The sequence below is a fragment of the Schistocerca nitens genome, chromosome 8, assembly GCF_023898315.1.
Source record: "Schistocerca nitens isolate TAMUIC-IGC-003100 chromosome 8, iqSchNite1.1, whole genome shotgun sequence".
Lineage (NCBI taxonomy): Eukaryota > Metazoa > Arthropoda > Insecta > Orthoptera > Acrididae > Schistocerca > Schistocerca nitens.
In genome coordinates, this window is record NC_064621.1 from 121,730,181 (window position 1) to 121,755,787 (window position 25,607).

Here is a 25,607-nt window from a genome sequence, read left to right on the forward strand (position 1 = left end):
TTAGCAGCACTGTCATTGCTAGTATTTCCATTGCTGTCCCACAGAGAAGACATTGATAGTGTCTTGCCACTAGCATACTTTACATATGACCACAATCTCTCTGGATTTTCTGCCAGATTTTGAGACAAAGTTTTGTTGCGGAAACTAGTATAAGCATCTTGCATTAAAGTCCTCACTACATTTTGAACTTCTGTAAAAGATTGCCAATCTTTGGGATTTTCCATTTGGTTAAATTTGGCAGGCTTTTTTTGTTTCTGCAACAGTGTTCCGACCCATTTTGTGTACCAAGGGGGATCAGCTCAGTTGTTTGTTAGTTTATTTGGTACAAATCTCTCAATTGCTGTCTATACTATTTCTGTGAATTCAAGCCACGTCTAGTCTGCACTTACGTTGTTAATTTGGAAGGAGTGGAGATTGTCTCTCAGGAAGGCACCAAACAAATTTTTATCTGCTTTTTAAATAGGTATATTTTTCGCTTATTTTTGGACGATTTGGGAATTCAATCTTGCTACAACAACCCTGCACTCATTAATACCTGTATCTCTTTTGATGCTCATTACTGGCATATTACAGCAACAACTGCTGCGCTGTGTAAATCGCTGCGCTGTGTAAATCAACAGTACTATCAGTTTTTTAGCATTGTCGTACAGATGAGAGTCAACATACTTTGCAACTAATGGACAGAGAATTTTGTCCTCTTTCCTTGCAAGGAAAAACTGCTTTACAGCCACAGTGACAAAATTTAGATAAAAGAAAGTCATTGTCAATTTTGGTTCTTCAGGAACTGATATCAGAAATAAAATATTTCTGTTAAGGTTTCATAGTGGAACTTACTATAAAATTTTGCATCACTTTATTATGATTAATTGATAATATTTTTTATTGGTGCTTACATTTCAAAATAAATATTACACTTTATAGAATTTTTTTAAAATAACAAATAACAAAGGAATGCTAGGAAGAATAACCAATATAAATGCTTTACAGAGACTTCTCCTTCACAATGTTTTCACTGCATTTGGCTGAGGATATAGAAGTTTTTGTGTCACCATTTTCCAGTTTCCCTCCTTGTGATTCACTGCCAAGCTGTCCAGAATCTGCAATAGAAGTACTAGAGCTCTGCACTTGCCTCCATGGATTCCAGTATTGCAAGACAACTGGCTGAATGAAGCGGTACCATATAAATAAGAAGAAGGGTACTACAATACAGGGAATGCAAACCATCCCTGTAAAATGGCAAAACAGAAATAAAACTAATTAAATTTTGCACAAACTGTTAGAATTAGACTAATGCTAATCTACGAGCAGTAGGGCAAGCCCCAGCATATAGCATCATAAAATTTTTTGCTTACTTGACTAATGCACTGTATGTATTTATATAAAAAGCAGTTTAAACAATTCAATATAAATTACAAACTTGTTTATTAATGGCATTAACAAATATTCTTCGATATAAAAATTTAGAAAAGTTAATAAAGAGATATAGAGGAAGAGTAGGAAACCCATTGTTATACACCAAGTTACAGACAGAAAAAAAAGCTGCACATTTGAGCTTTCAGCCAAGAGGCCTTTTTCTAAAGTACAAAACACACACACACACACACACACACACACACGGCCACTGTTTCTGGCTGCCGAGTCCAGTCTGTATACAGCTACTTTGGCATCTCCATCCATATCAAACCTACCAACCACCAGCAATACCTCCACTTCGATAGCTGGCGCCCATTCCATACCAGGAAGTCCTTTTCACAAAGCCTGACCATCTGTGGCTGCACCTGTAGTGACGAGCAGCCCCTCTCCAAATATACCAAGGGTCTCACTGACGCCTTGACAGACTGAAATTAAATTACCAAATAAGCAGCAACCAGTCGCAAAATCATGTTTTGAAATCGATTTGCAAAAGTAAATAAAGAAAACATGATTTTGCAACTGGTTGCTGCTTATTTGGTAATTTTATCGTTTACGGTCGCTGCACAACTTGGGAACCATGTGGAGCCCACCATTCAGACTGAAATTACCCTCCCAACCTAGTACAGAAACAGATCTCCTGTGCATTGTCCCTTCAGTCACCAGTAATCTTAGACACACCCATGGCTCAGCCACTAAAGAGCACTCCCCTCATGACTCAATACTACCCAGGACTGGAACAACTGAACCATATTCTCTTCCAGGATTTCAACTACCTCTCATCATGCCTTGAAATAAGGAATATCCTAGCCACTATCGTTCCCACCACTCCCAAAGTGATATTCTGTGATCCACAGAACCTACACAGTATCCTTTTCCATCCTTACTCCACCCCTGTTGCCAACTCCTTGCCTCATATCCTTGCAATAGACCTAGACGCAAGACCTGTCCCATACATCCTCCCACCACCACCACCACCACCACCTTCTCCTGTCCAGTCACATGCATCTCCTATCAAAGGCAGTGCTACCATTGAAAGCAGTTATGCGATGTACAAACTAAGCTAAAACCACTGTGAAGCTTTCTACTTGGGCATGACAAAAGACAAGCTGACTGCCCGCATGAATGGCCATCGACAAACTGTGGCCAAGAGACAGCTATACCACTCAGTTGCTGAACATGCTGCTCAACACGGCATGCTTAACCTCGATGACTGCTTTTCACAGTATGTGCCACCTGAATCGTTCCTACCAACTCCAGCTTTTCTGAATTGTGCAGGTAGGATTTCTCCTTGCAGTATATCCTATGTTCCCATAACTCCATGGCCTTAACATGTGCTAGTCCCTGCTCTTCACCTACCTTTCCCTTCCCTGCTGCCACCGCAGAACTACACAACCTTCTATTCCACCAACGCACCCACCAGGCATTTTCCCCTTCCTCTACTTTCTCCTTTTCTGGTTACCCCCTCCCCTCAAACCTCCTGCCTACACCTAGCAGCCCTGCACTGTCCCCATCATGTCCCTGCATATTCCCACAAGCAGCACTACACCTTTCCCCACCCCTGCTATTCCTATCCCTCCGCACCCAGCCTCCTCCTTACCACTCCTCCCCCTCCCACCCACAGATTGCGGCAAGTTGCAAGTTTTGTGTGTGTGTGTGTGTGTGTGTGTGTGTGTGTGTGTGTGTGTGTGTGTGTGTGTGGAGGGGTGGGGCAAAAGCTAAAATGTATAGCAGTCTTTCTGCTGTGCCTGTCTGTGACTCAATGTCTCCTCTACATGGTGAGTATCAATCTATTCCTTTCATAAATTTGTAGTGCAAAAATTTTAACAGTATATCACAGTAATTTTTTTTTAAAAAAGGTTCCTTTTTAAAATGCTGTAATTCAGTGGATAATCATTACAACCATAACACTTCAGAGAACCTTCTATTTGTTCTGTGCACATTCTGAAAGATTTAATTAATTTGGTTCACTATTTTAAGTTCAAGAGCCACTCAAAGTCTTCAAAACATTTTGTTCCAATAACACTTCTTACAAGTTTCAGTATCTTGATTTCTCTCCTTTTGACCTTGTTGCTTAGTAGTTTGTGCATAAAACCTGCAGTTTTTTTTTTAATTATTTTGAGGCAGGTGCGGTGATGTTAACGGTAAGAAAACCTGCAAAGTGTTTTACAAATCCTTGCATCTCAGAATGGATGCCAGATTCATATTAACTGCATTAACAATCATTTGAACAACGATTCTTTTTTTCTCTCTCTCTACAAAATGTCAAGTTTGCAAGTTTGCTATCTTCCACGAAGATCTTAAGTATTTAGCAAAGTTCTCATGTAAATCAATATTTCAGAGCATCATCAAACACAAGAGTTTTGAAAGCAGTTGTCAGTCACAATAAAACTGAAAACTTACTACCAGTTAATAAATGACCCAATAGCTGTCGACAGACATTGGGTTTTTGCCTGGCTTAAGGACTGGAAGATAATACTATCTCTACATTGTGAAGGGAAGATACTTCTAGCCAAATAAAGTTGAGGGTCCTGATGAAATGGAGTCTGTGAGACACATTCAGATGAGGGTCTTATCAATTTTGAATCTAATCACAGCCTAGAACTGTGCCATGGGACAAGTTAAAAGTCTGAACCAGTTCCCAGTTCGTGAAAGACTCATTATATAACTCAGGGTTACACAGAAGGGGTTGGGGGTGGAGGAGAAGAGGATGCCTCACTTTTGCAAAGTGGATTTGAGGTTTTCAGCATAAAAGACATGTTGGCAGTATTATCACCATGAAGGAGGTGAACTAGAACAGTTCATCTTCGGTGGACCAGTAGACAGTAGACTCCAGCCCACACCTGGGATAAAGAGACGTAAGTTTCCACAAATGAGAAACTGCACTCCCAGCTGCCATTTTTACTGCATTTAATTAGGTAGTGAGCGTAAGCACACAGATGTTTAACCCCCCTAGTACCACTGGGTTCAGCAGGATCTCAAAGCACGTTGGAAACATGTAAATCCCTTTTTCAAAGCCATTATTTTAAAAATATGACTTTTTACCTCTGAGTCAATTGTATCTAATGATGCTTTATTCTTTAAAATGTATTCGTAACTTTTTTCACTAAGTAACACTGGTGTAATATGACCTCCATCTAAATTTATTTTTGTTTCTTGAATGTAACATCTATGAAAATAGAATGATGACTGTTACACTGAATCGCTGTAAGGCACAATTTTACGTTACTTCGTTACTATACTGCCAATATATGCCATATAAATTACTTGTAGTCTTTATGATCATAGTGGTATTCAGTAAAAGCATAGTGGGGTACTCAAAAGCCACAGCTCAGGCATCAACATGGCACTTCCTGTTTAGTCAGAGGCTACTACTGTGAAGATAACCTGTGATCTCTTACATGGACGTAGGGACCAAATGTGAGTTAACTGAAATGTGTTATAAAATAAACAAACAAAATGGGTAAAGCCACTATCTACGTCCTGCAAACATGCCATGTTGTCAATAGGGAATATGTTCTCCAGATCAGTCCTGAGGAAGGACTTTTACAGTCCGAGAATAAGACTGCAGCACGGGAACAAAAGAAGTACTACACTGGCTCCGGGCCCCATGCTCACCATGCATTTACTCACAAATGAGTTGGGAGCCTACTGCAGTGAGTAATTTTCTTCTTATCAATGATGCAACTAACAAGCTTCAATGCATTTTGGTGAGTGGACACCTGAAGAATTAATAGTAAGACACTATTTCAGTGGCAGTCACATAAATTAGAAGAGCCTATTTTTTCCATGCTTTGTTTGTTCAGCAATAAATATTTCTTTTGAACTGGCTAGAAACAGTCATTTTTGTTTCTAAACTTTTATTTCCCCATTCATTACAGAAACAAATTCCTTAACGCCAGAGCATAACATACGTAACTCATCATCCTCAAAAGATTAAAGTACAGCTTTTTTAATGGATCTGTCAGAGGCACAAAATGTTGTTTAGTTTTTTAATACACCAACTGCTCTGTGGCAATGTAAGAATCTTAATTTCTGCAACAAGGGATGATATGCACATTTTTTTCCTTCCTAGCTTGACAAATGCTGAATATGTATACTGAAAGTAGTTCATTCACTCACGTTTTCCTGGACATTCTAATCGCTATAACATCATGATCAAAGCCACTAGCAGATATCTATTGACAACTTATTAGCCCTTGTGCCTGCTTAACTTTACTTTTGACATTGTCTTTTTAATCATTTTCACAAACTGCCTTAATTCTATGACAGGAAGCTCCAACAAAAGAGCAGAACTACTGTTAAAGATTTTGCACACTTCCATCTGTATATCTTGATAATATGAAACTGAAGCTGTTACAGAAGCCAATTTGTTACATAGGTTGACACAATACTTTGTCCAAATGAACCATATTTACTGATTTTACAGAGTTTCATTAACATGACTCAATTATTTTTAAGTAATGATCCTTCTTTGAAACAAGAGTACATCTTGATCTTTGGAAGAACTGTTTTTCAAACTAGTTTTATGGTGAAGATGAAATGTAGATATCATACATTACTGAAGCTCTGATCAGAAAAACTCAATTGATCCTTATGTTAAGGAGAAGTCTGGTCAACTGACGAATAGGATACAACTTGTCGGGTCTGACCAATGTCATATTTTAGTCATAGATATTAGTTGTTTATTTTTGTGCCATGGATAACAAATTGGTTATCTCCTGTGGCAAAGTGCCATAACTGAAAATAAAAATAAATAACTGTGTTATTAAGAGATAAATATTGTGTATAATTTTTGGCACTTGTGGTAATTTTAAATCATTTGTGTACACATTTTGAATTATACCTTTGTCTCATAGTGAGTTGTTCCAGTTGCCGTTTCCTCTGCATTTGATTTGTACCCTATACTACGCAGGTCAACTGAAAAATAGGATACTGGCAACAGCAAAGGCAAAAAGGGCAGCATACATAACACTGGCATCTTGTGTCCCAGCTGAACTACAAAGGCTGTATCCTATTCTTCAGTTGATATATAGGTCAACTGAAGCACAAGATACAAATTGTGTATTTGTTGCATTTTTTCACCTTTAATAGTACTAATATCGTATTCTTCAGCTGACCTATGCAAATAAAAGTACAAGATGCAAATTTTATGTTTGTCACTTTTTCTGTCTTTGCTAGTACTAGTATTCTATTCTTCAGTTGACCTGTATAGGTCAGCTGAAGTACAGGATAAAAATTTTATGATTTTTGCCTTTTTTCACCTATGATAGTACTAGTCTCCTATTCTACTGTTGACACCAATACTAGTGAAGATGAAAAAAACCAATATACGTAAAATTTGTATCCTGTACTTCAGTTGACCTACATAGGTCAACTTAGGTACAGGATACAACCTATATGTTAGCAGAGGTGCTCCATGCTAATGTTACCTATGTCGCACCCCCCCCCCCCCTTTTTTCTTTTTTTTTGCTAGCACCAGTATCCTATCCTATCCTTCAGCTGATCTATATAGGGTCAAGTGAAGACTAGGATACTAGGACTTTCTACTGTGAAAAAAGCAATATGTGTAAAATTACATTCGAAATATGGATATACATGGTATATGTCTATGTTCTGTTTTCTCTGTTCTACGTTCCTTTGTTTTTCTCAACATTCATCTGTGTCTGCAATGCACCATCTGTGGTAACTTGTGATATCATTTTTTAAAGACAATGGGTTGTATCCCATTCTTCAGTATTCACGAAAAGTCTCCAACGTTCTGCAGCCTTCTGCTGGAACCAAAGAGCAACAAATAGTAACAAGGCATTCACCTTACTAACAGTACACTTTGGCAGGTTTTCTTCACTTCCTGAATTGATCAAGTTATCAGAGGAATAGTATGAAATATTGTTTGCAAAAATATAATTTGATTAAATCTTCTAATGGTCTTTCTCCTTGCTTAATATAGTTCTTCAAAGTTGAAAAGTTAGAGAATAACTTTTGTTTCATTTTGCATTCAGAGCATACTGAGTTTATGCTTTCATTTACTACTGTCTTCCAACAAACTGTTTGATCTTAGAACATTAATTTTTATGAGAAACTTTAATGGATGGTCCTTGAGCTACAGGGATACTTTATAAATAGAGGTACTTAATCCAAGTATGGATGGAAAACCCCCTATGAGATAAAAGGGTTTAAAATCCACATATTTTCACAGTAATTTTTTTTTTATGCAATTCATCTGGTCTATCTTGAAAACTATGAATCCAAAAGTGAAAAACCTTTGGTTTTATAAACAAGATACTATGCAGTAAGTCCGCAAAAGATACAGAGGGATCAAAATACTTAAACTTTGATTCATTAGATATGACAAAATATGTTGAACACTATGGATTACATGGCACTAAAGTGGTGAACCAAATGACTTAGTACTTACGGACTGTACACTATGAAAACTATTTAACTAACTTGCCAAATTTTGCAGCTTTATACAATTATTCATTCAATTACAGAATTTCAAACAAAGCAAATTTTTTTTTGAAATGTCGCAACATTTTGGCACACTTAACTTTTGAGTCTCTTACTCCAAAAGTATTAAAATTTATATATTTTCTTTTGGTCATTTAACAAAACTAAGCAAAGGTGGAGATATTCAAGTGAGGACATGCAGGTCACTTGACATGGAATTATCCTGATTCAACTGCATATATTACATGCAAGTACTAGTTTCTCAGTGCTGTCCCTTATGTTCTGTTTACAAGTCTAGTAGTCACCAACCCATGTGCCTCATGCCTCTCAGAAGCCCTTCACACAAAGAAAATGTGTTAACATATCCTTGCAAAAAGAAACTGCAGAATTTCAAGTGGCTGCCAAAGATATTAAATAACTTTGTGCTTCTTCAACATTACAGCAAGGACAATGACAAAAAGGCAATTGAAAGAACTGATTGAAAGCAGTATGTGCTCATAAGTTAGGAATACACCAGCCTTAGTAACACAGAAGAAACTATGCTTCATGGATGAGACAAACTTTTCTACCAGTACTAGGTAAGTTATGTACAGGACATTCCTGCAATGCAGACACTTAACATCAAAGTCCTCTTTAAGTTTCTTGTTGAGGTTGCGTTGATGCTAAAGTTAGAAAACCTACTCAAATACTTACAAAGATCTATTCTAAAGACACTAAAAGAGACTTTAAAAGGTTCTTGATGCTTCTGCTGGGTCACAAATTTTAAAACAAAAATTTATGACAAATTTTCTCTGTCACTTGTCATTATGCTCACTGAAAATGACCTGTCACACAAAAATTCTGAACATGCTGAAAAATGTTTTATTTAAAAACAAGGAAAGCAAGTATTTGGTACAATGGCTCATTAAAAATCTTTCCTTTCTTTGGTTGTATTTCAAATCTAAAGTGTTTGCTAACAAATGGTTTTCTGTAAGAATGTTGTTGATAATGGACATTTGTTACATAGAATTAGTTTCCAAACTTATTTGTTGGAATTGTAAGTATTACAATGGGAAATAATTTTAGGAGGTTCACGATTTCTATTTTTTTACGGACCCAGTGGCGCATACAGAAAAACCTCAAGGAGGTAGCCCTAAAGATATCTTGAGCTACCTTTACTTTTACTGCAATAAAATATAATCAAGTCTCATGCAAAGTTTAAGAAAGTTTTATTTCAACTGAATATACACATATACAGGACAATGCCATCTTACGATATAAAAAATTTACAATTGTGGTTCTCTTCCTTAAATGATGAATTCTATGTGTCTATTCTTCCTGACTAATTGGTTAATTACATCGTCAAACACAGTAACACGGACATGCGTGCTACACAGGAAAGTACACCTACTCGATAACTCGATTCAGTCGAGTCGACTGATGAAAGAGACGAATGAATAGCATGTGGGCTGACTGGTGGGGGCGGCACAGGTGGCAATGTGGACGGCCCTGCAAGTGGGGGGAGGGGTTGCACGCCTCCCTTATGTATCCGCCACTGTATGGATCTCCACATTGCTTAATCCGCAATCTGTCTGTCTAATTATATCATCATAACAAGGACTGTAGTTCAAATTCCAAATAAAATTACTTTGTGATTGTCATTTCAGAGTTGAATGGTAGGGATCAGCTACCATTCAACCTTAGTTCTTTCTTGAGTGCCACATGTATGCTGTGTTGCTTGTTTTGCAGCCACATGCAGGATGTTGTGAAGCATGACTGGCTGTGGGTGGCTGCATGCCGGCAACACTGTCTCTCCCACCACTGCATTGTGTCAGTTACGAAGTAATTCTAATCTGACTATAAACATATACTTTTGAGGCATTGTGTATGCAATACAATGCACACTTCTCCCTAATGTAAGCAACAACATTACAAAAGGAAGGCAAGATGACATGTCTTCCTCTCTTGCTCATCCACTCAATGTTGTGGCACACAGAAGCTAGGGTACAACAGTACAATATCATAAGTGACAGGTTTACCAATTACACTGTAGGTAATATACACTGAAGTGCTAAAGAAACTGGTATAGGCATGCATATTCAAATACAGAGAGATGTAAACGGGCAGAATACGGCGCTGCAGTCGGCAACGACTATATAAGACAACAAGTGTCTGGCACAGTTGTTAAGATTGGTTACTGCTGCTACAATGGCAGGTTATCAAGATTTAAGCGAGTTTGAATGTGGTGTTATAGCTGCCACAGGAGTGATGGAACACGAGCGATGGCACACAACATCTTCAAGGTAGCGATGAAGTGGGGATTTTCCTGTACAACCATTTCACGAGTGTGCCATGAATATCAGGAATCCGGTAAAACGTCATATCTCTTTGTTGCAGCCGAAAAAGATCCTGCAAGAATGGGACCAACAACGACTGAAGCGAGTCGTTCAACGTGGCAAAAGTGCAACCCTTCCACAAATTGCTGCAGATTTCAATGCTGGGCCATCAAGTGTCAGCATGCGAACCTTTCAATGAAACATTATCGATATGGGCTTTCAGAGGCGAAGGTCCACTCGTGTACCATTGATCACTGCATGACACAAAACTTTATGCCTCGCCAGAGCTCATCAACACCGACATTGGACTGTTGATGACAGGAAACATGTTGCCTGGTCAGACAAGTCTTGTTTCAAATTGTGTTGAGTAGATGGATCTGTACGGGTATGGAGACAATCTCATGTATCCAAGGACCCAGCATGTCAGCAGGGGACTGTGTAGGCTCTGTAATTGTGTGGGGCGTGTGCAGTTGGAGTAATATGGGACCCCTGATACATCTAGATATGACTCTCACAAGTGAAACACATATAAGCATCCTGTCTGATCATCTCCATCCATTCATGTCCATTGTGCAGTCTGACAGACTTGAGCAATTCCTCCAGCAGGACAATGCGACACCCCGCATGTCCAGAATTGCTACATAGTGGCTCCAGGACCACTCTTCTGGGTTGATACACTTCTGCTGGCCACCAAACTCCCCAGACATGAGCATTATTGAGCATATCTGGAATGCCTTGCAACGTGCTGTTCAGAGGAGATCTCGACCCCCACCTACTCTTACGGATTTATGGACAGACCTGGTCTGTCATGGTGCCAGTATTCTCTGCCAGAGAAATTATTTTACAGTTGGAATTTCAGACTTGTGGGCCATTATCAAACAGTGAAAAGGCTTTGTTCTGATGACGACTTGTATGCATGTTGGAAAATTAAAAAGTCGGGCGTGCTGAAGCAATATTTTTTGCAGTACCACTTGGTAACAGCTCTAAGACTGAGACTAGAATTGTGAAATAAGTAATTTCTACAGTCACTGGCAAATATGATGTCCTTTAAATAAAATTAAGGGTTAAAAAGCAATTCCTGGACGTAATTTTAGGGAGTGAATCATGAGCAATGAGCAGTTCAGAGAATACGAAAATAGTAGCTTTAGAAATGTGATGCTACAGAAGAAGGAAATACAGAATCATCTGATTCCACGTGTCTGCTTTGAACCATGGCATCCCAAAGATGGCGGAAACGACTATACATGACTCCAATATGGCGCCTATGACGTCATTACGTAAACATGACCACAAACACGAAAATACATTGAAAAACCAACACACACACATTCCACAAAAAAACTAATGAAACTAACGGGACACGCGTGGGAAATGGGGGGTTTTTGTGTGGGGGGCAAAGTAAATATAAAAAAAATTTTGACACACACCACCATACCAAATCAAACAAAACGATGAAAAAAACCAACAACACAAAACTCCCCAATTCCATTAAACACAATATCCTCTGGAATTGGGCATTTCCTTTGACCTATATAGCTCAACAGCTGCTCCCGATCCCACAAATTTGAATCGAACACTTCCCTTGACCTATATAGGTCAACAGAAACTATCGATGCCAAATCATAAAACCCAAAACTACAACCACGTCCACAATCATCACTACCTCAAAAAACACGTAACAAAACAAAATTGGAATCTAACACTTCCCTTGACCTTTTACCCTTACGACCTCCACATATACCCATCCCTGCTCCGAGACGCCGGAACTTTAGTACGCCTCATTTCTTCACGACACACTTCACGACTTCATCCAAAAATCCGAAGAAATTTTATTGAGACAACGCACTGTCCCACATCATCGCCTAAAACTCTTGACCTTGCCAGCCATATCCATACCTACGAAAGACATAAAAAAAAAGCAATTTACCAAAATTCACAAACAACGAACACAAAAAAACTACAATAACGCCGACATAACAAAACCAAAATCGTTAACTCAATGATAAATATTCCGCTGAAAGCACAGCCACTACCAATACCACACACGTGCAAGGCTACCACGCAAATGAACCCCATACGCCACGTAACATGCTACCCATAAACACACCACCAGAAAGAACCACTGACCGCAACAATACGCCACCTATTAACACGCCACACACGCAAACTAAACCAAAAACATCACCTAACACACAACACATTAACACACCACCAGAGAGCACAACTGATCACATCAAAACGACACCTACAAACACGCCACTCTCACAAACTAAATTCCGCATTGTCATGACATTACGCACCACAACAGCCTTACGGCACGGGTCAAGCCGACGGGTGGGATCGGACGCTTCGGTCGACGCGAGAATAATGCTGAAGATTAGATGGGTAGAGCGAATAATGAGGATGTACGGAATTCAAAAGGGGGAAAGAAATTTATGGCACAACGTGAAAGGATCTGTTGGCAGGATACACCATGGGACATCAAGGAATTGTAAGTTTGGTAATGGAAGAATGTGTTAGGGGCAAAAATTTTAAAGGGAGACCAAGGCTCAACTACAGTAGGAAGGTTGCACAGGATAGACTAGAATGGAAAGGTGCATCAAAACAGACTTCAGACTGAAAGCAACATCACAGCAAGGGCATCCTAACACTGCAATTGTGGATTAATAAAATGTGGAAGTCTACAATACAGTATGTGATGAATGGCATTTCAAAGTGTACAAAGTAGTTAATGCTGTAAGCACATCAAGAGATCAATCACAGCATATTTTACATTAAAAAGTATGTTATATGATAGATATCACATTTGTTCAATGCTGATGTGCAGCAAATTGAGAAGCTGAGACTGCTAAAGCATGTCTAATGAAGCTGCTATCAATGGGTCCTTCATCCTTAATCTTCCTTCAATATACTGTACAGTATCATATAAACGATAGTTGCTACTCACCACATAGCGGAGATCCGCTTTATGGTGAGTAACAGCTATCATTTTTAAAATACTGTTGCATTTTATCCTGGATTTTCCATTGTTCCATTACACTGCAACAACTTCCACTGTTATTGCTGCAAAAAGAGGCGAATTTCTTTTGTTTGTGTCATGTGACCTATATACTGGAACAATCATCTATAGTCAATACAAAAGTAGCAGCTTGCATGCAAGGTATCTTGTAACTGGTTTGGCGAGTGATGGATGAGAGCATGTAGAGCGCAGTCTCACCTGTGGTTGTGATGTGATAGAAAGGAGGGTGAAATCTGGTACCAGCACTTAGCTGCCCACTTTCAAATAGAACCAACTAGGCCACTAAATTTCAGATTCACATCCAATGGGTGTGTTAATAATGCCCTCACTTGACAAACACCGGACAGGTCTGGCCTTTAATCCAAGGACTGGCGCAAAGTCGGGTGACTAGGAATGTAATGGATCGAGAAAGGTTTCGAGTTTATAGTGTACTTTAAGAGTTATACAGTGGATCACTATTATATACATTTTCTACTTATATTTATGGGTATATAGTTACCAAGTAAAAGTTTTAAATTTCCTTAGGTCTCGTTCCTGCCCCCATGAACCATGGACATTGCCACTGGTGGGGAGGCTTGTGTGCCTCAGTGATACAGATGGCCGTACCGTAGGTGCAACCACAATGGAGGGGTATCTGTTGAGTGGCCAGACAAACGTGTGGTTCCTGAAGAGGGACAGCAGCCTTTTCAGTAGTTGCAGGGGCAACAGTTTGGATGATTGACTGATCTGGCCTTGCAACACTAACCAAAACGGCCTTGCTGTGCTGGTACTGCCAACGGCTGAAAGCAAGGGGAAACTACAGCCGTAATTTTTCCCGAGGGCATGCAGCTTTACTGTATGGTTAAATGATGATGGTGCCCTCTTGGATAAAATATTCCAGAGGTAAAATAGTCCCCCATTCGGATCTCCGCGCGGGGACTACTCAGGAGGACGTCGTTATCAGGAGAAAGAAAACTGGCGTTCTACGGATCGGAGCGTGGAATGTCAGATCCCTTAATCGGGCAGGTAGGTTAGAAAATTTAAAAAGGGAAATGGATAGGTTAAAGTTAGATATAGTGGGAATTAGTGAAGTTCGGTGGCAGGAGGAACAAGACTTTTGGTCAGGTGATTACAGGGTTATAAATACAAAATCAAATAGGGGTAATGCAGGAGTAGGGTTAATAATGAATAAAAAAATAGGACTGCGGGTAAGCTACTACCAACAGCATAGTGAACGCATTATTGTGGCCAAGATAGACACGAATCCTACGCCTACTACAGTAGTACAAGTTTATTTGCCAACTAGCTCTGCAGATGACGAAGAAATTGAAGAAATGTATGATGAAATAAAAGAAATTATTCAGGTAGTGAAGGGAGACGAAAATTTAATGGTCTAGGGTGACTGGAATTCGAGAGTAGGAAAAGAGAGAGAAGGAAACATAGTGGGTGAATATGGACTGGGGGAGAGAAATGAAAGAGGAAGCCGTCTGGTAGAATTTTGCACAGAGCTAACTTCATCATAGCTAACACGTGGTTCAAGAATCATGAAAGAAGGTTGTATACATGGAAGAATCCTGGAGATACTAGAAGGTATCAGATAGATTATATAATGGTAAGACAGAGATTTAGGAACCAGGTATTAAATTGTAAGACATTTCCAGGGGCAGATGTGGACTCCGACCACAATCTATTGGTTATGAACTGTAGAATAAAACTGAAGAAACTCCAAAAAGGTGGGAATTTAAGGAGATGGGACCTGGATAAACTGACTAAATCAGAGGTTGTACAGAGTTTCAGGGAGAGCATAAGGGAACCATTGACAGGAATGGGGGAAAGAAATACAGTAGAAGAAGAATAGGTAGCTCTGAGGGATGAAGTAGTGAAGGCAGCAGAGGATCAAGTAGGTAAGAAGACGAGGGCTAGTAGAAATCCTTGGGTAACAGAAGAAATATTGAATTGATGAAAGGAGAAAATATAAAAATGCAGTAAATGAAGCAGGCAAAAAGGAATACAAATGTCTCCAAACTGAGATCGACAGGAAGTGCAAAATGGCTAAGCAGGGATGGCTAGAGGATAAATGTAAGGATGTAGAGGCTTATCTCACTAGGGGTAAGATAGATACTGCCTACAGTAAAATTAAAGAGACCTTGGAGAAAAGAGAACCACTTGTATGAATATCAAGAGCTCAGATGGAAACCCAGTTCTAAGCAAAGAAGGGAAAGCAGGAAGGTGGAAGGAATATATAGAGGGTCTATACAAGGGCGATGTATTCAAGGACAATATTATGGAAATGGAAGAGGATGTAGATGAAGATGAAATGGGAGATATGATACTGCGTGAAGAGTTTGACAGAGCACTGAAAGACCTGAGACGAAACAAGGCCCCAGGAGTAGGCAACATTCCATTGGAACTACTGACGGCCTTGGGAGAGCCAGTCCTGACAAAACTCTACCATCTGGTGAGCAAGATGTATGAGACAGGCGAAATACCCTCAGACTTCAACAAGAATATAATAATTCCAATCCCAAAGAAAGCAGGTGTTGACAGATGTGAAAATTACCAAACTATCAGTTTAATAAGTCACAGCGGCAAAATACTAACGCGAATTCTTTACAGACGAATGGAAAAACTGGTAGAAGCCAACCTCGGCAAAGATAAATTTAGATTCCGCAGAAATATTGGAACACGTGAGGCAATACTGACCCTACGACTTATCTTAGGAAATAGATTAAGGAAAAGCAAACCTACATTTCTAACATTTGTAGACTTAGAGAAAGCTTTTGACAATGTTGACTGGAATACTCTCTCTCAAATTCTAAAGGTGGCAGGGGTAAAATACAGGGAGCGAAAGACTATTTACAATTTGTACAGAAACCAGATGGCAGTTATAAGAGTCGAGGGGCATGAAAGGGAAGCAACGGATGGGAAGGGAGTGAGACAGAGTTGTAGCCTCTCCCTGATGTTATTCAATCTGTATATTGAGCAAGCAGTAAAGGAAACAAAAGAAAAATTCGGAGTAGGCATTAAAATCCATGGAGAAGAAATAAAAACTTTGAGGTTCACCAATGACACTGTAATTCTGTCAGAGACAGCAAAGGTCTTGGAAGAGCAGTTGAATGGAATGGATAGTGTCTTGAAAGGAGGCTATAAGATGAACATCAACAAAAGCAAAACGAGGCTAATGGCATGTAGTCGAATTAAATCAGGTGATGCTGAGGGAATTAGATTAGGAAATGAGACACTTAAAGTAGTAAAGGAGTTTTGCTATTTGAGGAGCAAAATAACTGATGATGGTTGAAGTAGAGAGGATATAAAATGTAGACTGGCAATGGCAAGGAAAGCGTTTCTGAAGAAGAGAAATTTGTTAAAATCGAGTATAGATTTAAGTCTCAGGAAGTCGTTTCTGAAAGTATTTGTATGGAGTGTAGCCATGTATGGAAGTGAAACATGGACGATAACCAGTTTGGACAAGAAGAGAATAGAAGCTTTCGAAATGTGGTGCTACAGAAGAATGCTGAAGATAAGGTGGGTAGATCACATAACTAATGAGGAGGTACTGAATAGGATTGGGGAGAAGAGAAGTTTGTGGCACAACTTGACAAGAAGAAGGGACCGGTTGGTAGGACATGTTCTGAGGCATCAAGGGATCACAAATTTAGCATTGGAGGGCAGCGTGGAGGGTAAAAATCGTAGTGGGAGACCAAGAGATGAATACACTAAGCAGATTCAGTAGGACGTAGGTTGCAGTAAGTACTGGGGGATGAAGAAGCTTGCACAGAACAGAGTAGCATGGAGAGCTGCATCAAACCAGTCTCAGGACTGAAGACAACAACAACATAGATCTTGTTGAACATATCACAATAGTGCACAGCAAAACAAGAACTGTACAAAAGGAAAGAGCAGCATTCAATGTCTCTATGTTATTAGAGACGGTAGACAAGCTCAGTTTTGACAGATTTGGCAGTGCCCTCTTAAGAAGCACCACTCAGGCATTCACCTTGTGGTAATTTAAGAAACCTACTGAAAACAAATTTGTAAACGCTGCAATCAAAATAGCACATGTAGACCGCGAATAACTTTTTATTGTAAAATTTGAGAAATAATAACAACTTAATAAAGGTAAAGTAACCAATTTGGAATTCTGACTGGAGTTTTATTACCATATAAAGATAAGTTAAACTACTTTGGGAATGTTTTTCCACCATGGAAAGCAGTTAGCTAAATAAGAGTTCCACCTGATTTGGAAACACACTAAATAACTTAATACCTGCAACACTACGAATTACTAACAGGAATCACATTCCGTTATGGAGTTTCTCCTTCCGCCAAGTATTCCAAAAACGCCAAAGATCTGATACGTTACATAACAGTCTCTAAAAATCCCTGCGTAAATGGAGCATAATATGTATAGCCAAGGTTCCCTATCACGAAACTGAGCAATGGTGGTATGTCTAACCTTAATGGATCATCTGAGTTCTGTATAACGCGAGCAAACAACTCCTTCAAATTCGGTAAGTACATGAGAAACACATCAAGTCTGATAAGCTTTGGGGTGCAAACATACTAGGAGACGCGACGCAACTTGATCAGTTACTCATTTACCTTCTGATAGGTGTATTTCATTCCACGGGACGAAGTACGGGCAAAATAACGTAACATACGAAAAGTATTGCGATAAATGAATCGTGCAATTTTGTGCTCATTCTTGTTTGTACACGAATACATCATAAATGAATGTGTTACTTATTTATCGGCATATCTCAACTGCTTATTGGAGCAATCGCCTGGAAGGCAATAGATTATCAATGAATTTTTTTACAATTCACGTTTAACATTGTAATTGAGCAGCGCGCATGTTACATTATTTACCTGTGGATTTTCAAGGCTGTCTCCGTAGCGCAACGATGTACTACAGAACCTACGAACAACAATTTACATGTAACAACAGTGCAATCACATCCTATATCCCAATCATCTCGTGCTTTTGAAAATGCGCAAAACGCTTGTCATCTTTCAACATGAGACAATTACCGCAGTGTTGCCATGCGCTGAATCCAAATGTACCTAATCCCTGTCTTACAAAAAATTCTCTAAAGAAATATAGGCATATCTCAATGCGCTATCTCTACTGCACAGAAAGGCGACGGTAAGCACGATAACTATTTGCTACTCTCCAAACTTCCATTCAACAATATGACAACGAACCCAATCACAAAGAACTGTCAAAACTGAACTAGCAAAGAATAACGTTAAAACTCCGCCGCTCGCCCAAAAAATAAGACAAATGTCCAAGGTTATTTAAATGTCTCTCAACTTGTCTTGCGTTGCAGGTGCTTCCCGTAGACAGCTCAAGTCGATTCACAGTGGAAGTCAATGAAATGAAAGGCGTCACCTTCAAAAGGACTGGTGTTCAGGGTAAACGGAATGTCAACAGAACGTCACTTCGTTTGCATAACGCTGACTGATGAGAGTGATTTGATTTTTTAAAGTCGATTCGCACTCACGTGACGGAAAGGAACGGAACATCAAACATTCCACAATTCATGCCCAATTTCGTATTCACTTAACGGGAAGAAACAGAACATCAAGGTCACAGAACAACAAGATAGAAGAAGTATTCTGCCCAAGTTTTACGATACGGAAGCAGAGAATGACGTCACTACTTCTAGTTGCCTGGGGGTGAACTTCGAATATGGGAAATTATTATTGGCTTTCGAAATACGAGTATTAGTGCGTATAATTACGATGGGAAAGGTAGGAACGAAATTTTCAAAAGTAACAATCAATCGGATAGCCATGGGCGTGGACTCGCAAAAATTTTACGTTATGGACATAGTACAAACGTATCTAGTTACGTGAAACCAGGGCCACCTATGCACGAAATTACAAAATCCATAAACGCCGGAACTAAATCAAATGAAAATGAATGCACAGTGATAGCAGCGAAAGCCAATGATGTTTACCAACGTGAATTATCGAGTGCCGTCGAAAACTTAAAGGAAATACTGGATACCAATCAGAGTAAAACAATGTTCATCATTGAAATTCCGCATAGACAAGACCTCATAAACGATCGTGTGTAAACAAAGAAATCATGAAAGCCAACAAACAGTTCGAGAACATATGCAAAATGTATGAAAATTTCTACCTGTTAACTACCTAGAGAGAGACAGTTTTACAAGACATGGTATGCACTTAAACGGTATAATAGTACAGCAACCCCCACCAACTACAGCAGTGAAGCCATCAAAAACTACAGCAAGAAAAAAGCCACTGTCAATATCAGAAACAGAAGCACCATCATCAGCTGAAACAGCACAGCCCTTATCAGCGACAGAAAACAGAGCATCGAGTGAATCAAGACAATCCTCATCAGATGTGGCAGGAACTACACATGTAACAACATCATCTCAATCAACAGCAGAACCACCATCATCAGAGACAGCAACAGAGCTACTGTCACAAGTGGTGATAGCATCAGCATTGACAGGACTATCATCATCACATGAAGAAACAAAAAGGGAAGAAGCAACAACAGAAGAATCAACAACATCAACAGAAGTAACAACAGCAGAAGAATCAATAGGAGCCACTCATAACAAAAGAAAAACTTCACCACCATGCCATCTTAAGGATTTTTTAGTAGAATCTGGGAGGAAAAAACCACGAAGATAAGTAATCTACAAAAAGTTGTGTCTGGCCAGTTTATAGTAGATAACTTTGATAACATCACATCCAGAATAGCAAAAAATTACCTTATTATGCATTTGAATATTGGAGGTTTATCAAGTAATCTGGTCAGTAAGCTTCGTGACTTAGAACTATTTCTAGAGAGAGCAAAATGGTCTGAAAGGTTATCCGCTTAAGTGAACATTGGCTAAGAGATGAATATATAAATTTATTGAACAAACTTACAGCTTACGAAGTAGCAGCTAGCTTCTTTAGATACAATGGGCATGGTGGTCCATGTGTTCTAGTTCATTCATCAGTAAAATACCAAATTAAGCAAAATTTCATTAATTTAAATGAGGAACGCACATTTGTGACATTCTGCGTGGAACTTAAGGACTGTAACATGCTTATATTCAACATATATAGTACTCCTGGTTACTCAATCTCCTGCAGTTTTCTGGTTAAACTTGAAAATTTACTCCACCAACTCAAAACTGAAAAGTTATGTAAAAACGTTGTTTGTGCTGATTTTAATATATATGTGAGAAAAAATGACAAATTTGCCTTTAAGATGAAGGAGCTGATGTCCACACATGGTTTTATTCTAAATTTTGTAGAAATGACAAGGGTAACTGCTTCGTCGGCATCCTGCATAGATAACATTGCTAGTAGCTTAAACTACAGAGTAACAGAAAAATGTGTAGTAAGCTTATGGATCTCAGACAACAGTGCACTATTAGTGCTGATACCCTGTATTAGCCGAAAGAACACATACAAGAAAATCAGAATTTTTAAACAAGAAAATATAGAAATGTTTGTCAAAAAAATCAGCCTCATCTCATGGCCATTTATTGCTAAGCCCTCAATAAATGAAAATTTCAATAACTTTTTGGAGGCCTTCTTGATGGTGTTTAATGAATGCTTTCCTTTTATAACTATAAAACTGACACACCTAAAGAGTGTTCATGGATAACAAGTGGTATTTAGAGTTCAAGCATGAGGAAAAGAGAACTTCATATGGAGGAGGAGGAGGGGATTAGTGTTTAACGTCCCATCGACAACGAGGTCATTAGAGACGGAGCACAAGCTCGGGTGAGGAAAGGATGGGGAAGGAAATCGGCCGTGCCCTTTCAAAAGATCCCGGCATTTGCCTGAAGCGATTTAGGGAAATCACGGAAAACCTAAATCAGGATGGCCGGAGACGGGATTGAACCGTCGCCCTCCCGAATGCGAGTCCAGTGTGCTAACCACTGGAACTTCATATGGAGGTAAATGTCAGTCGAGACACAGAATTCTTAAATTATGTATGGCAATATAAGAAAATCTTTGATAAAGTTGTGAGGCATGCCAAACAATTGGCGAATAATAATTACATCTCAAACGCTAAAAATAAGTCTAAAGCAAGATGAGGTATTATAAAGAATGAAATAGGGGAAAAAAGGCAGACAACGGAAACTTGGACTGCTGGTTGAAGGTGACACTGTTCAGGACCCTACAAAAATCTGTGAAGCATTTAACAGCCACTTCATAAATCCGTGTAAAACTGATGAACTTTCACTGCCAAATGTGTATCCTGTTTCCAGTTTATGTAACCCCACTACATTTGAGTTCACCCATATACCCTGTTCTGAAGTAGCTGATGTCATAAAGTCCTTGGAGAATTTAAATTCTGTAGGCCGGGATGAAATTCCTACAAAAATAATAAAGGCAGTAACACATAGTATAGCACATCCTCTGTTCCTTATAATGAAACCATCTTTCGAGGAAGGACGTTTTCCTCATAGATTTAAGTATGCTGAAATACGATCCATTTACAAAAAAGGCAGACATGATGAAGTGAGTAATTATCGACCAATATCATTGTTATCAATATTTTCCAAAATATTTGAAAGAGCTGCATGTACATCTACATCTACATCCATACTCCGCAAGCCACCTGACGGTGTGTGGCGGAGGGTACCCTGAGTACCTCTATCGGTCCTCCCTTCTATTCCAGTCTCGTATTGTTCGTGGAAAGAAGGATTGTCGGTATGCTTCTGTGTGGGCTCTAATCTCTCTGTTTTTATCCTCATGGTCTCTTCGCGAGATATACGTAGGAGGGAGCAATATACTGCTTGACTCTTCGGTGAAGGTATGTTCTCGAAACTTTAACAAAAGCCCGTACCGAGCTACTGAGCGTCTCTCCTGCAGAGTCTTCCACTGGAGTTTATCTGTCATCTCCGTAACGCTTTCGCGATTACTAAATGATCCTGTAACGAAGCGCGCTGCTCTCCGTTGGATCTTCTCTATCCCTTCTATCAACCCTATCTGGTACGGATCCCACACTGCTGAGCAGTATTCAAGCAGTGGGCGAACAAGCGTACTGTAACCTACTTCCTTTGTTTTCGGATTGCATTTCCTTAGGATTCTTCCAGGCATCTGCTTTACCGACAATCAACTTTATATGATCATTCCATTTTAAATCACTCCTAATGCGTACGCCCAGATAACTTATGGAATTAACTGCTTCCAGTTGCTGACCTGCTATTTTGTAGCTAAATGATAAAGAATCTATCTTCCTATGTATTCGCAGCACATTACACTTGTCTACATTGAGATTCAATTGCCATTCCCTGCACCATGCGTCAATTCGCTGCAGATCCTCCTGCATTTCAGTACAATTTTCCATTGTTACAACCTCTCGATACACCACAGCATCATCTGCAAAAAGCCTCAGTGAACTTCCGATGTTATCCACAAGGTTATTTATGTATATTGTGAATAGTAACGGTCCTATGACACTCCCCTGCGGCACACCTGAAATCACTCTTACTTCGGAAGACTTCTCTCCATTGAGAATGACATGCTGCGTTCTGTTATCTAGGAACTCTTCAATCCAATCACACAATTGGTCTGATATATACTCTTACTTTGTTCATTAAACGACTGTGGGGAGCTGTATCGAACGCCTTGCGGAAGTCAAGAAACACGGCATCTACCTGTGAACCCGTGTCTATGGCCCTCTGAGTCTCGTGGACGAATAGCACGAGCTGGGTTTCACATGACTGTCTTTTTCGAAACCCATGCTGATTCCTACAGAGTAGATTTCTAGTCTCCAGAAAAGTCATTATACTCGAACATAATACATGTTCCAAAATTCTACAACTGATCGACGTTAGAGATATAGGTCTATAGTTCTGCACATCTGTTCAAAGTTCCTTCTTGAAAACGGGGATGACCTGTGCCCTTTTCCAATCCTTTGGAACGCTACGCTCTTCTAGAGACTTACGGTACACCGCTGCAAGAAGGGGGGCAAGTTCCTTCGCGTACTCTGTGTAAAATCGAACTGGTATCGCATCAGGTCCAGCGGCCTTTCCTCTTTTGAGCAATTTTAATTGTTTCTCTATCCCTCTGTCGTCTATTTCGATATCTACCATTTTGTCATCTGTGCGACAATCTAGAGAAGGAACAACAGTGCAGTCTTCCTCTGTGAAACAGCTTTGGAAAAAGACATTTAGTATTTCGGCCTTTAGTCTGTCATCCTCTGTTTCAGTACCATTTTGGTCACAGAGTGTCTGGACATTTTGTTTTGATCCACTTACCGCTTTGACATAAGACAAAAATTTCTTAGGATTGTCTGCCAAGTCAGTACATAGAACTTTACTTTCGAATTCATTGAACGTCTCTCGCATAGCCCTCCTCACACTACATTTCGCTTCGCGTAATTTTTGTTTGTCTACAAGGCTTTGGCTATGTTTATGTTTGCTGTGAAGTTCCCTTTGCTTCCGCAGCAGTTTTCTAACTCGATTGTTGTACCACGGTGGCTCTTTTCCATTTCTTTCGATCTTGCTTGGCACATACCCATCTAACGCATATTGTACGATGGTTTTGAACATTGTCCACTGATCCTCAACACTATCTGTACTTGAGACAAAACTTTTGTGTTGAGCCGTCAGGTACTCTGTGATTTGCTTTTTGTCACTTTTGCTAAACATAAAAAAGCTTCTTACCTTTTTTAATATTTCTATTTACGGCTGAAATCATCGATGCAGTAACCGCTTTATGATCGCTGATTCCATGTTCTGCGTTAACTGTTTCAAATAGTTCGGGTCTGTTTGTCACCAGAAGGTCTAATATGTTATCGCCACGAGTCTGTTCTCTGTTTAAATGCTCAGGGTAGTTTTCAGATAAAGCACTTAAAAAAATTTCACTGGATTCATTGTCCCTGCCACCCGTTATGAACGTTTGAGTATCCCAGTCTATATCCGGCAAATTAAAATCTCCACCCAGAACTATAACATGGTGGGGAAATCTACTCGAAATATTATCCAAATTATCCTTCAGGTGCTCAGCCACAACAACTGCTGAGGCAGGGGGCCTATAGAGACATCCAATTACCATGTCTGAGCCTGCTTTAACCGTGACCTTCACCCAAATTATTTCACATCTCGGATCTCCGTCAATATCCTTCGATACTGTTGCATGTAACCATATAGTTAACTATAATAATCTGCATAATATTATCAAGAACAATCAGCATGGTTTCCAAAGAGGACACTGCACAGTGCAACCCATTAACTAACTTATTATAAAAATTAGCAGTAGTCTAGATAAAATATGGATGTATCAGGCTTATTTTGTGACCTAAGTAAAGCTTTTGACACAGTAGATCAAAAACTACTACTTTTCAAGCTACAAGCATATGGTTTTAGTGAAAATTGGCCAAGATGGATCTCATCCTACCTATTAAACAAGAAGCAATGAACAGTAATAGAAGAAACTAGTAAGAGATTCTTCTCAAGTTGGAAAAAGACGGAACAAGGTGTGCCACAAGGATCCATCCTTGGGCCAATATTGTTCTTGTACTATATAAATGACCTGCCAACTAACATAAATTCAGACACTATTCTTTACACTGATGACTCTACAGCAACAGTCTGTTGCAAGATAAGTGAAAATTTAATTAGTCATCTTCAGTAGTCTCTGTGTGAAATTGTGGCATGGGTGAGAAACAATGGTCAGAAATTAAATCTAACAAAGACACAAATCATTCACTTTACCACAAAACAAGCTGAACAGGATATACTAGAAATACCATATGGGGACAATCACCTAGCCACCACAAACTGCAAGGATTATTTGCCCTTCATCGTAGTGGAAAGCAAACATTCCCAAAGTTCTGTAGGCAAACTGAATGGTGCTTACAAAATGCCAGCTCGGAAGACCATTTCCAATACACTACTACAACAACAGTATGCCATGATGAAAGAAATTGTGAGAGTCAAAATTAATTGCGCAGAAGCGGTTGTGCTGACAATGGATGGGTGGACCTCAAGCACAAATGAGAGTTATTTGTCGGTGACAGCATACTACGTTAAAGACCTGGAGCTGGCATCTTCCCTTCTAGAGTGCTTTAAATACGAAAAAAGGCACACCTCAGAAAAACCCTCCGAAGAGCTGCGACGTGTCGCAAGGGAATGGGGGATTCAAGAAAAAGTCCTGTGTGTTGTTAGCGACAATGCTGCTAATATTGTGGCAGCTATAAGACTTACAGCCTGGAAACACATCCCCTGCTTTGCACACACACTCTATTTAATTGTTCAGAATGGGCTTCCGCACATTCAACCCATTCTGAATAAAGTAAAAAGAATTGTTGATTTTTTAAAAACAAGTTCGCAGGCCTGCACGAAAATGAAAAAATTCAGGAACAGTTAAAAGAGCCAGTTCTGACTCTAAAACAGGACACTGTTACAAGATTGGAATTCAGCCTGTGATTTGCTGCA

At 39.4% G+C, this 25,607-nt stretch overlaps 1 long non-coding RNA gene across 1 annotated transcript; it reads right to left on the minus strand.

The window, feature by feature from the left end:
• Window positions 1-838: 838 nt before the first annotated feature.
• LOC126198718 (uncharacterized) lies at window positions 839-18,524 on the minus strand. The gene is made up of 2 exons (XR_007540095.1): window positions 18,043-18,524; window positions 839-1,226 (listed from the first exon to the last, which is right to left on the minus strand). It is a non-coding gene; the product is annotated as an uncharacterized LOC126198718 (long non-coding RNA).
• Window positions 18,525-25,607: the final 7,083 nt, after the last annotated feature.